This window comes from Melanostigma gelatinosum, assembly GCF_949748355.1.
Source record: "Melanostigma gelatinosum genome assembly, chromosome: 8".
NCBI classification, from domain to species: domain Eukaryota; kingdom Metazoa; phylum Chordata; class Actinopteri; order Perciformes; family Zoarcidae; genus Melanostigma; species Melanostigma gelatinosum.
The window spans coordinates 458,955-472,395 of NC_136641.1; positions in this window are offsets into that span (position 1 = coordinate 458,955).

The window sequence follows — 13,441 nt, forward strand, 5'->3', positions numbered from 1 at the left end:
TTCTGCACAAAATTTCTGAGTCACGTCAGCGTAGTGTCCTGCCTTAAACAGAGACCACTCTTAACAGACCCATATTATCGTTTTATTATTTAAATCTAAGCCAGTCTTTTCGTTTCTTCTCTCTCGAGTAAAGGGTTGTGTCGAGACCTACATATCTAACTCACACTGGAGTTCCTTACACTTATTTGCAGAAATTGCTTCATCAATAGCACACATTCGCTTTGTCATTAGCGTACTAAAAGTCTCTTGAGCTTGAGAGATACACGGAGCGCTCCGCATTTTCGCTTACTGGCCACAACCAGGCGTCACGCCAACACGCTGCTGCGTACGCCTGTCCCACACGAGAGCTCTCTTTTTACAGCTGGAGATCAAATTGAATCATTTCAACACATCAACTTTTAGTTTTTTACCAGCAAACACCAGTCTGCCTCTCTCCTCCGCCAAAGAGCGTGGATTCCGTCGAGGGGACCCCAGACACTCCCACCCTATCACACAAGCGAGAACCACGCTATACAGAAATAAAACTATGGTGAGATATGAAAATCTCCTACCTCATACGTGGCCTCTTAGCGTGGTTGTCGGTTGGCTGACGAAGAGGAGGTGCCTCGGCCTCTACCCGAACCCACGTTGGGGTGCCAATTATGTCGTGGCAAAATGAGGAGATGAGATGGCAAACTGGGGTTGCAATCCAGCGGGAAGTGTTTTAATAAAATCAAGCCAACATCAAGTTCAGTATATTGAAAACGACTTCCAATGCACTGTTCTTCACAGATCACTATTATAGTCAAAATTCACGCCCCCTTTTGCTACGTTCCACCAATCAAACCAGTCTGTTGAATCAAGGATCAGGACACATCTGGACTCCTAATTAGGGCATGTTCTTATTTTGTTCTGGGCCCACAGAACACAGCTCCATGTACGGAAATGTTTTGGTGCACTTGAGAGATTAATTACTTTTTGTCTGGCCCTCATAGTCATTTCCCAAAAACGATGCTGAGAACCAGAATAACACGTTATGTAACTTGTGTTCAGTTCAATTCGAGTTCAATTCAAAGTTATATGATGATTTTCTTCAACAAATGTCGAGATCGTGAGATTGCAGGAACAGAGACCATCTAAACAACCTCTGGTTAGGGCATCGCAGGGCCACCCAGACCCCACATAGATTGCGAAATGCTGCAGGGCCCAGATCAAGACAAGGGCTTCCTTCTCAACAACAGAGTCATTTAATTGATGCCAGTTGAATTTCTTAGAAAAGAAACTGACTGCTCTGTCATCTCCCTGCTCATCTTCCTGAATCAACACCTACATGGCTAGCATCCTCCTGCAACATAAAAGGATGGTCAAAACGGGGAGCAGCCAGCACTAGTGCTGAACACAAAAGAGACTTAACATTACCAAAAGCTTCCAGGCACTCGGTTGACCACACAAATTGAGCCCTGGCCTTCAGCAAGTCAGTAAGAGGCGCCACAACAGAAGAAAAAAATCTTACAGAAATAACGTTGATTCCCAAGGAATCTCATGAGCTCTTTTTTAGTGGCAGGCCGTGGAAACTGCTAAACTGACAAGACTTGGGCATGCACCAGAGCCACATGCCCCCGTCCGACCACCCGACCAAGGTAAGTTACCGTTGCACAAGTAAACTCACACTTTGTTAGATTTACTGTGAGCTTCGCCTCTGCCAACCGGTCAAACATGTGTTGAGTGAAGTTGTCGTCACTCAAAATGATGTGTTCCCAATACGTTTGTTGAGTAAATGTTCCTGAAACAGACTTGTATTCCTTTGCCATAGGGCAGGGGTGCCCAATACGTCGATCGCGGAGGTAGTGCGGGTAGATCGCATGCCATTCAAAAACAATGAGATGTCCGCATGGCATTTGCCACTTGATTTTCTAACACACGGGTCACCACGTATGCGCGGTCAACCGCGCGAGCTACTGCAAAACTCCGGCAAGCTAATCAGTTAGCCTTCCAATTTATTTCTACTAAAGAAGCTAAAGCTGCAGCGCCATGATTTGGGAAACTTCCAAAACCTGGTGTCAGAACTGGAGACTCAGCGGAAGGCGTGTGCGTAACTTGACAGTGCGCGCTACACAGAGCAGGTTGACAAGTGTCTGTCAGAGTTTGACAAACGCTTTCCAGACTTTGCTTGACTCGAGCCAGTTGCTACACTTAGGATACACTTCAAAATTCTCACCATCACTTACAGAGCACTTCACAGTCAGGCTCCGACTTATGTAGCTGATCTACTTCGTCCCTATTCACCCGCCCGCACTCTCAGGTCAAACGCTCTAGGTCTTCTGTCAGTCCCACGCACACGATTTAAGACCCGTGGTGACCGAGCCTTTGAGGCAGTGGCCCCGAGGCTCTGGAATGCTCTGCCTGCAACTCTGCGCCTCTCAGATACTGTGAATACTTTTAAGAACCAGCTCAAAACCCACCTGTTTAGGCTGGCGTTTGTGTAAAAAGTAAACCCATGTCCTAGACCTGCTCTTAAAATATGTTTTACATTTTTATTTTATTTTTTATTATTTTTTATTTTTTACTTTTCTCTGTGTATATAATTGATTGACCCTAGGGTCAAATTGTGTTTTTTATGCTTTTAAATGTCTGCTCTGTTTAGCACTTTGTGATATTATTGTCTGTGAAAAGCGCTATATAAATAAAATTCATTCATTCATTCATACACTTATGTGCTGAACATTTCGGGAAGATATTGAGGTTGATTTACTCGCATCAAAAATGTCAACGCTCTTTCACCTGAACTCGTCTGGAGTGGAGGATGAGATCCTGACACTGCAAGCTGACATTCAGCTGAAGTCCAGGGCTCAAGGACAGTTTCTCTGGAAAAGTACCCAAACATGAGGACATGTGATACCTTCTTGACTGCATTATTCGGCTCTACTCATTTATGTGAGTCAGCCTTTTCCCACATGAAGAACATTAAGTCCAAACACCGTTCCACCATGACTGATGATCATCTGAAGTCTGCTTGAGGCGGCTACCAGCAGCTACTGTCCGGACAATGCAACTCTGGCCAATCCCATTCAGTGCAAGTCATCAGAGTAAGGTAATGACCACAAATGTACAGAATTGTATTGTGCCATAAGGGTTCATGCAGTTATGCAAGGTACGCCAACATATATTGTAAATATAAAGTATACTCAGTAAATATAAAGTATACTATAGTATATATATATATATATATATAAATAGATATTCAGCATTTTTAATGTAGGTAGATCATTTTGACTTGGTCATTTTAAAAGTAGCTCGCAAGCCAAAAATTGGGCCACCCCTGATCTATCACTTGATGGTAGGTCACTTCCACACAGAGTGGTTCATCAGAGGGCCGTCGTGGTGCAGTGGAGCAGAGGAGGGCTGGGGGCCGGGGGCCACGTTGGAGACCACTGGCAGCTCAGCAGGTGGGATGGTGGACAGAGGCCTTGGGAACAAATTAAAGAACAACGGCATGTCAGCAGCTGGAATGGAGGGCTAAGGAGTGACACAATCTACCACCTCTGGAGTCTCAGCAGAAGGTTTGGGAGGACGAGCCACGGAGGTCCGCTTCCTCTTCTGAGGACGGTTGGCACTGGGAGCAGAGCGCTGTTGCTTTGGGGTTGAATTCGGCTCACGAGGAAGGTCAGTAACACACGAGAGGTTGTGAGGCTCCAGTTAGCTCACTTAACGACATACAAACCCAACCCGAAAAGGAAAGCTTAAATGAAAGAAGAGAGCAGTGATTTCTAAATTCACTTTGACTTGTATTTCATTGCAGACAGTAAGAACACAAATCATTTCATGTTTTATCTGGTAAACTTCATTTCAATTGTAAATACACATCCATTCATTCAGGCCTGGAACAAATTCCAAAAGATTTAGGGCTAGTAATGAGGTCAAATAATGGAATAATGATGTGATTTGAAACAGGTGATTGTAATCATGATTGGCACATTTTTCATGGGGGCAACCCACATACTCAGCTCTGCTGCTCATCCCACAAATGCATGTTCCTTACAAATGTGGCTCAATTTAAAAGGGAAATAAACAGGCTTTCCAACGGTATAACATTTATTGGTAAGAAGCATTGTTACAACAAAGAAATAATCTACCAAACACTAATGTCCTTACGTTTTGTGCCATGTTTAGAAGTAATAATGTATTTTTTGACACAGCTGGGTTCTTCTTCAGGACTACAAGGTCGGGTAAAACAGCAGGACCCACATTAAGGAGCTCATAATGTCAAATGGTTTCATGTTTTAGTGTTGCATATTCACACAACCAAATCTATGAAATCATCACAAGATAATAAGAAAATATGTCGCATATCTGCTGGGAGGAAATTCAAGTACTTCAGAGTTGTACTCATGGCTACTCTGTGGTATGGGAGCTGGGTGATATACATTTGTGATGTCAGAATCAGAATCAGAATCCGTTTATTGCCATCGTATGTTGAACATACAAGGAATTTGACATGACGGGAGGTGTGTAACATTTAACAACAATCAACAACGAGCAACAATGCAAAGTAGAACAAATTCAATTTACAGAAAATATAAGACAAAGTAAAATATAATAAAGTGAAATATAAGATAAAGTGAAATATAAAATAAAGTGAAGTCGAGTGCACAAGCGGTGTAGTGTGAAAGTGTCTAGTATGATAGAAGGGATGTGCGGGGGAGTGACCGGTGGGAGTTTGTCCTGGGGTCAGAGTCAGTGGGGTTCCCGGGCTCTGTTAATGAGCCCGACTGCCGACGGGAAGAAACTGTTCATGTGTCGTGAGGTCTTGGTCCTGCTGGACCTCAGCCTCCTACCAGATGGAAGGGGCACAAACAGTTTTTGTCCAGGGTGAGAGGGGTCGTCTACAATCTTTCTTGCTCGCTTCAGGGTTCTTAAAGTGAACAAGTCCTGGAGGGATGGCAGATTGCAGCCAATCACCCTCTTGGCAGAGCGAATGATGCGCTGCAGCCGGCCCTTGTCCTTGGCTGTGGCTGCAGCGTACCAGACCGTGATGGAGGAGCAGAGGATGGACTCAATGCCTCAGGAAGTACATCCTCTGCTGAGCCTTCTTGGTGATGGTGCTGATGTTCAGCTCCCACTTGAGGTCCTGGGATATGATGGAGCCCAGGAAGCGGAAGGACTCCACCACGTCGACGGGGGAGCCACACAGGGTGATGGGGCTGGTGGGGCTACGTTCTTCCTGAAATCCACAACCATCTCCACTTTCTTTAGAGCGTTGAGCTCTAGGTTGTTCAACCTGCACCAGGTCACCAGATGGTCAGTCTCCCACCTGTAGGCGGACTCATCCCCACCAGAGATGAGTCCAATGAGGGTGGTGTCATCCGTGAACTTCAGGAGCTTGACGGACTGGTGACTGGAGGTGCAGCTGTTGGTGTACAGGGAGAAGAGGGGAAAGAACGCAGCCTTGGGGGGAACCGGTGCTGATGGTCCTGGAGGCTGAGACGTGCTTTCCCAGCTTCACGTGCTGCTTCCTGTCAGACAGGAAGTCTGTGATCCACTTGCAGGTGGAGTCGGGCACCTGCAGCTGGGAGAGCTTGTCATGCAGCAGAGACGGGATGATGGTATTGAAAGCAGAGCTGAAGTCCACAAACAGGATCCTGGCGTAGGTTCCTGGGGAGTCCAGATGCTGGAGGATGAAGTGATGGGACAAGTTGACTGCGTCATCTACAGATCTGTTGACTCTATAGGCGAACTGCAGGGGGTCCAGGAGTGGGTCGGTGAGGGTTTTTAGATGGGACAGGACGAGGCGCTCAAAAGACTTCATGACCACAGAGGTCAGGGCGATGGGCCTGTAGTCATTAAGTCCTGTGATCCTTGGTGTTTTAGGGACAGGGATGATGGTGGAGGCCTTGAAGCAGGCTGGTACATGGCATGTCTCCAGGGAGGTGTTGTAAATGTCTGTAAACACCGGAGACAGCTGGTCAGCACAATACTTCAGGGTGGAGGGGGAGATCAAGTCTGGGCCGGCTGCTTTGCGGGGATTCTGTTTTTTTATATATTTTTTTTATATATATTATATGAATTACTTTATATGTAAAAATATGAAATTATTATCATCAGTAGCTTGAGGCAGCCTCGAAGGTAGAACACATAGAAAACACAGTCGACTTTCAAAGAGTTAAAATCTCACATTTTCCATGATGGAAGTTAGTTGCGTCGCTTTAAAAGCTCTTTGTGAGTCTTTAGTCGTTGTCAGGATGTAAGAAGTTCTCAGCCTTAATTTAGACGACAATGTCGAGTGATGCTTGTGAAAAACTTTTCTTGACCGCTGGAGGTTTTGTTTTTGTTCAAACGATGATCTTCACGCCGTTTTTTTTGTATTTAGTATCCTTTCCTTTTAGTTTATTAAATATGTAGTCATCACACAGCAGCAGATCGATATGTCTCCACATTGAAAGCGGCGCTCTGCGCATTACACGCCCGTGACCCAGCCTCGTAAACTTCATTAAAGAGGCCTATTCAAATCTCCTGAGAGGACAACATGATAGCTGATGATCTAACGGTAGTGACCTGACCGTAAAAACATCTGGCAGACAGCAGCCGTCCTCAGGATGAGTCCAGCTCCACCACAGCTGTTGGGACATTTTGATTATACTTCAAAATACTCTAAAAAAATGAATGTTACATCCTTCATCGATTAATGTTGCTGCTTAAATGAAACGTCGTTCAATACTTGGAAGAGATAACACTTTTACATCTGCTATTTTGCCACACGTGCTACAGTATAATGACTAGTCGATGATGATGGATAAATGATGGATAAATGAATAGTAAACCAGTGTAGTCAACTAGTGCTGCTAACACTCCCATCGGCCCAGATTTGTTTATTTATTAATATTCATTCATGTATTTCTCTTCTAATATTACTCTGGTGGTATGCTTGCATCATGGACTGGAAATATGAATTGCTTTCATATGGTCCTTCTATTGCCTTAACTTGTGTAATATTATTACTTCCGGGTCACCTGTCTTGCTTTGCGTCTCTCTTCAAAAGAAAAAAACAAAAGAGAAATTTACAAAAACCAAAATCGGCTCGTTATTTGACTTTGGTTCGCTCATGTTTTGGTTTTTGGATTCAGAAAACAAACGGCCTGCTTTCTGCGTTCTGGGTCCGTGTACGTTTTAGACATCTGTTTTACCGTTGATTCGGAAAAACCAAAATACGTAAATACCATGGTATTCTCGTTTTTCGTTTCAAACCAAGAACGGGAAAACGGAAATGGTTGGTCGTATTTCCGTTTTTCGTTCTGAATTCAAAAACGGAAAAACCAAGAGCCAAAGGACCCCAAGGTCCTTGTACGTTTTAGTCATCCGTTTTACCGTTCAGTCGGAAATATGGAAATACGGAAATACCATGGTATTCTCGTTTTTCGTTTTTGCAAATCACTTTTTAGTTTTTTCCTTTAAAACGAGACGCAGAGCACAGCAGGTCACCCGAAAGAAGAATATTTCAAAATAAAAGTGAAGGCAATATAATGACCGTATGCAAGAAATGAATGAATTAATTAATTAATCTGGGCCTATGGGAGTGCGTTAGCATCAGTAGTTGACTATATGCTGTTTAATATTCATTTAACGTTGTCTATGTACACAGCAATAATCAACTCTTAGATTAATCGGTGCATTGATGCAGTGTTTGATGCAATACAGTTCGTGCACTGCTGTCTGTCCGCAGGTCTCAGTGAATTCAATTTGAGTAGCTTTTAGACTGTTTTAGTAGTGTGTGGACTTCACAAACATGCAAATGTTAATGGACTATTTAATGAGTTGTAGACTGGCCATGCTGATTGCCAACTGTATATTCCTGACTGGTTGCAAGTGTGTTTTCAAGTCTTCAGTATGGTATAATTAGACAAATCTAACTGAAATCACGTTGGTAAATGGTGTTGAAGATGTTCTCAAACAGCAAGGGGTTAATGTTACCGTCGCTCATAACGTAACGCAAGCTGCCGTTCAATCAATTCAACGATGCTGAGTCATTACAAAGCAACAGCAGCTCACTTTGTGTAAGTCTAGTCTGAGTTCACCAGAAGCAGGCTTCAGTAAAGTGAAGGTAATCACCAGGTTGTGCTTTATGAGAATAACTATAAGTAAATGAATGAATGAATTTTATTTATATAGCGCTTTTCACAGACAGTACTATCACAAAGTGCTTAACAGAGCAGACATTTAAAAGCATAAAAAACACAATGTGACCCTAGGGTCAATAAATTACATACACAGAGTGAATAAAAAATGTTAAAGAATAAAATAAAAATAAAATAAAAATGTAAAACAAATGTTAAGAGCAGGTCTAGGACATGGGTTTACTTTTACACAAACGCCAGCCTAAACAGGTGGGTTTTTAGCTGGCTTTTAAAAGTATCCACAGTATCTGCGAGGCGTAGAGTTGCAGGCAGAGCATTCCAGAGCCTCGGGGCCACTGCCTCAAAGGCTCGGTCACCACGGGTCTTAAATCGTGTGCGTGGGACTGACAGAAGACCTAGAGCATTTGACCTGAGAGTGCGGGCGGGTGAATAGGGGCGAAGTAGATCAGCTACATAAGTCGGAGCCTGACCGTGAAGTGCTCTGTAAGTGATGGTGAGAATTTTGAAGTGTATCCGAGATGCTACAGGAAGCCAGTGGAGAGATCGGAGTACGGGGTGATGTGAGACCGTCGGTTTGTCCTGGTGAGTAATCTGGCGGCAGCATTTTGGATGACCTGCAGACGGTTAAGAGCAGATACACTGAGTGATGTGAAAAGTGAGTTGCAGTAGTCAATGCGAGAGGAGATAAATGTGTGTATGATCATTTCTAATTCAGGCGTTGATAATACAGATCTCAGTTTACTGATATTTCTTAGATGGAAGAAACATGACCTGGACAGCTGCTTAACATGAGGGTCAAATGACATGGAGCGATCAAAGAAAATCCCAAGATTGCGCAGGTAGAAACAAATCCGCCTCCTACTTTGAATTTGACCAATGGCTCCACAAGGAGAACCAGAAAGGACACGCCTGCGCACTCTGTATAAGCGCTCTTAGGTTTCACTTTTGCACCTTTTCCTTTTTGCTAGGGTCCGTGCACATTTAACTGCTGGACATAATACTTCTGTCACAAATAAATGTTATTGCTTGAATTGAGCGAAACGCCTCGATCTCAGTCTGTTCACTCGATCTTCATTCACAACAAAAGAACGAATACAACACACCTATGGTTATAAATTGCCTACTTACCGAAAACTGAGACCTGTGGACAGACAGCAGTGCACAAACTGTATTGCATCAAACACTGCATCAATGCACCGATTAATCTAAGAGTTGATTATTGCTGTGTACATAGGCAACGTTAAATGAATATTAAACAGCATATAGTCAACTACTGATGCTAACGCACTCCCATCGGCCCAGATTCATTAATTCATGTATTAATTTCTTGCATACGGTCATTATATTGCCTTCACTTTTATTTTGAAATATTCTTCTTTCGGGTGACCTGCGTCTCGTTTTAAGGGAAAAAACTAAAAAGTGATTTGCAAAAACAAAAAACAAGAATACCATGGTATTTCCGTATTTCCGACTGAACGGTAAAACGGATGACTAAAACGTACAAGGACCTTGGGGTCCTTTGGTTCTTGGTTTTTCCGTTTTTGAATTCAGAACAAAAAACGGAAATACGACCGACCATTTCCGTTTTCCCGTTCTTGGTTTGAAACGAAAAATGAGAATAGCATGGTATTTCCGTATTTAGTTTTTTCCTAATTAACGGTAAAACAAATGACCAATACGTACACGGACCGTTGAGCCTGTTTTCTACTCCGTGAAGGCTAATAACGACTAGTTACCGGTGCTCATCATCGATCCTCTAGCGCCACCATGTTGTGTCGGTGAGTGCTGAATGTACAGCGTCCTGACAACAAGAGCCGGCTGACTGACAGCAGACGGACAATACTCTTATTGGAGATAAACCTTAGCTGAATTTCAGGAGCAGGGCCACACCTCCACGGGGCCACTTCCGGCCACACCCTACAAATACCCACGGCCACCATAGCTCAGCCTGCTACGCCTTTCGCACCAAACCGTAAGGCTGCTACACCTTCAGAAAAGAAGAAGGCGGCTACGTCATTCGCACCAAACCGCAAGAACGCCCGCAGCACCGCAAAAACAACGAACAGGAAATGAAAATAAACCCCTTACCTCGCCAGCATGGACCTGCTACTAACCGGGCCTCCCGATGACGACGAACCGTTTGCCTCCCCAGCGGCCACCCGCACAGCCCGGGGCCGCACTCCACCGAGGCAGGGCTTCCAGACGCCACCGATCGCCTCCGAGAGCGCCCCGGCGGCCCAACGCAGCCGAACCCGCCGACCGGCCACATCCATCGACCGGAATCCCTCCCTCCGGGCAATCCGCCAGTACAGGGACCCAGACCGACCGTCATATTCTAGCGAACCAAGTCCCACACCGGCACGCCTCCGTGGCAGACGGCGATCCGCTGCCCCCGAACGCGGGCAACGGACGCGGAAGTCCCCCCCTTCCTCCTCCGCTCGCTCCGGACGCAGCGCTCTGGGACAAATCTCTGACAGCCCGGCGTCTGGCGACTCCAGCATCCCAGCACGCCGCGCTCGAAGCCACCGCCACGGCGCTCGCGCCCTGACCACATCTCCCAGCGGAACCGACCCGCCCAGGATCGCGCCTGGACAGTAGCGCGCCGTTTACGGAGCTGCAGGAGAGGGGGATTCCCCACAAGCGCCACGACAAAAAGCGACACTGCTCCAACTCCTCGCAGCCGCCATGACACCTCGCCACGCAGCGACGGACTTTCCAACAACAACACACGGGCGCGCTGTCAGTGACGCAATTACGCACCACCAAGCCCCGCCCCGCCGGCCTCGACGTTCCAGGTTGCCAGGTTCACAGCGTCCCCCTCCACCATCCCATGCAAACCCCCCGGTTCATGGCCGCTCCGGAATGCCAACTCTCCCTCCCTCACTACTTCCGCAGGATCCTACTGCTCCTTCCAGCTTCGTTCCTTCGGCCTGTACTTTCACTTTCCCCTCTCACCACACCGGGGTGCCAGGTTTCCTCTCCTGTGTCCCTCCTCCCTATCCCACTTTTCCCACCACACATGCCTTTCCCTCCATACACATCCCTGGCACCGGGTTGCCAGGCTCCCTCTCCGCCGTCCCCCCCCCCCCTCCTATCCCACATTCCCTACCACACATGCCTTTCCCATCACGACGGGTCTGGGCACCGAGTTGCCAGGCTCCCTCTCCTCTGTCCTCCCCCCCTATCCCCCTTTTCCCACCACGCTGTTTCCGGGCACCGGGATGCCAGTTCCCACCTTTTCTCTTCCTACTCTCCAACTAGCCATCCGCTGCCTCTCGGCACCACACTGCCACCCCCCCTTCCTCCAAACCAGCCGCCATACGGCCCCGCCGCCGGGCCAGAAAGAAAAGCAACGACTCAGCCATGCTACGCAACGCAGCAACGCCGGAATGGAACGGAACGCAGCAAAGCCGGAACAGAACACAGTAGCCACGCATCGCAGCCACTGACCGCAGCCACGCAACAATGCAGCAACCGAACGCAGCAGGCAACGGGACACAGCAACAGGAACAGAACGCAGCAACGAATCGCAGCAACGCAACAACGCAGCAACGGACCGCAGCAACGCAGCCATGGAGTGCAATGACGCAGCCACGGAACGACTCAGCCATGCCACGTAACGCAGCAACGCCAGAATGGAACCGAACGCAGCAACGCCGGAACGGAATGCAGCAACGGCAGAACGCAGCAGCCACGCATTGCAACGATGGAACACAGCAATGCACCCCAGCAACGTACCCCAGCAACGTAACGCAGCAACGTAACGCAGCAACGCAACGACGCAGCAAGCAACAACGGGATGCAGCAACACAGTGCAACGGACGCAGCAACGTAACAACGCAGCAAGTAACGACTCAGCAATGCAGCAAGCAACAACGGATCACATCAAGCAACAACGGAATGCAGCAACGGAACGACGCACGACGCAGCCACGCAACGCAGCAGGCAACGAGACGCAGCAAGCACGGAACGCAAAGCAACAACGGAACGCAGGACGCCAGTGCCCCCGCCGCCTACTTCAGAAAACACAGCAAGTGACCATAACCGGGACATCTGGCACCGGGATGCCAGTGCCCCCACCCCGCCCACTTCCAGCGATGAACTCACACAATTGGCCAACAACGATGCCGCTCCCTCTGCCGTCTTTTGGGGGGTTTTCACGACGGACGACATTGCCGGAGACCAGCCTTGAAGAAAGAGAAGAGAAGAGCCGGTCCCCGTACTATATTTCAAATTCAACTCACACCTGAGCCCCTACGAACCCCTCATGCGCTAACTACAAACCAGGAAAACACAGCAAACCGCCCCCCACGAACCACTGTTCACCACAGAGACTGGCCGCATCGCCGACCGATCCTGGTTCCTCTGGCACTTCAGGGGAATCCTAACCATCTCCGGGATAAATCCCGGCTCCTTCCCTGGCCACTCCTCCCGCGTAGGAGCCGCCACCACCGCAGCGAGCAGAGGAGTCCCAGACCACCATCAAAGCCTGGGCCGCTGGCCCTCCCCCGCCTACCAACTCTACACTCGCCACAGCACCACCGACATGCGCAACGGGCAGGCGGCACTGCTCCCGTAGGCAGGCTTTTGGGGGTGTGCAAGGCCCGGGAGCCGCAGTGGTGAGCTCAGTCTGAGAGGAAGCCGGCCATTCTTTGAGTTGTAAGTGAATTCAGCTCGCGCTTGCGGGGCCGAGAGAGGAAGAGGAGGAGAGAGGAAGAGGAGGAGGAGAGAGGGAAACACAACAGGAAAACCCCGGAAAGAAGAGTTTGTTGGAGTAGGAGTGCGGGAAGTTGCGGGACAGCCGCACTAACGGGACCCGAGGTGAGCTGCTGGAGCCGGTTTACGGCTACTTCTGTGAGCGACACGGTGTAATAACTCTGCCTGGATCCCATGGTTCTATGTTCAGGCTATTCATAAGCTGGCTGACGACCCCCAGACGGCAGGTGAGTGACCCAGTGAACATGGGGATCATGAGGGAGGGAGTCCTCTATGAAGACCGTTGAGGGTTCTGTCAGTGGGCAGGGTTCTAAAGGGTTCTATACATTGTTCAGTGTTCAGGGTTTATAATGTAAATATAGTTCACAATGTAAGACAAATTGTTTCCACGTTAGACTACATTGTGCAGGCTAACATATAGAACTATAATGAACGCATCACACAATAAGATTTAAAGATGTTTGAAGACGTGGTGACAGCAGCAGGACAGACTGCTGTAGAGCAATCCAGGCTCGTGAGTGCACGTGACCTGCAGGTTCATGTCGAGGCGTGTCTTCATACAGCTAGTTCTGCTCCAGGAACCTGCCCAGGTTCCTGCTGTCCTACCAGTTAGGCTT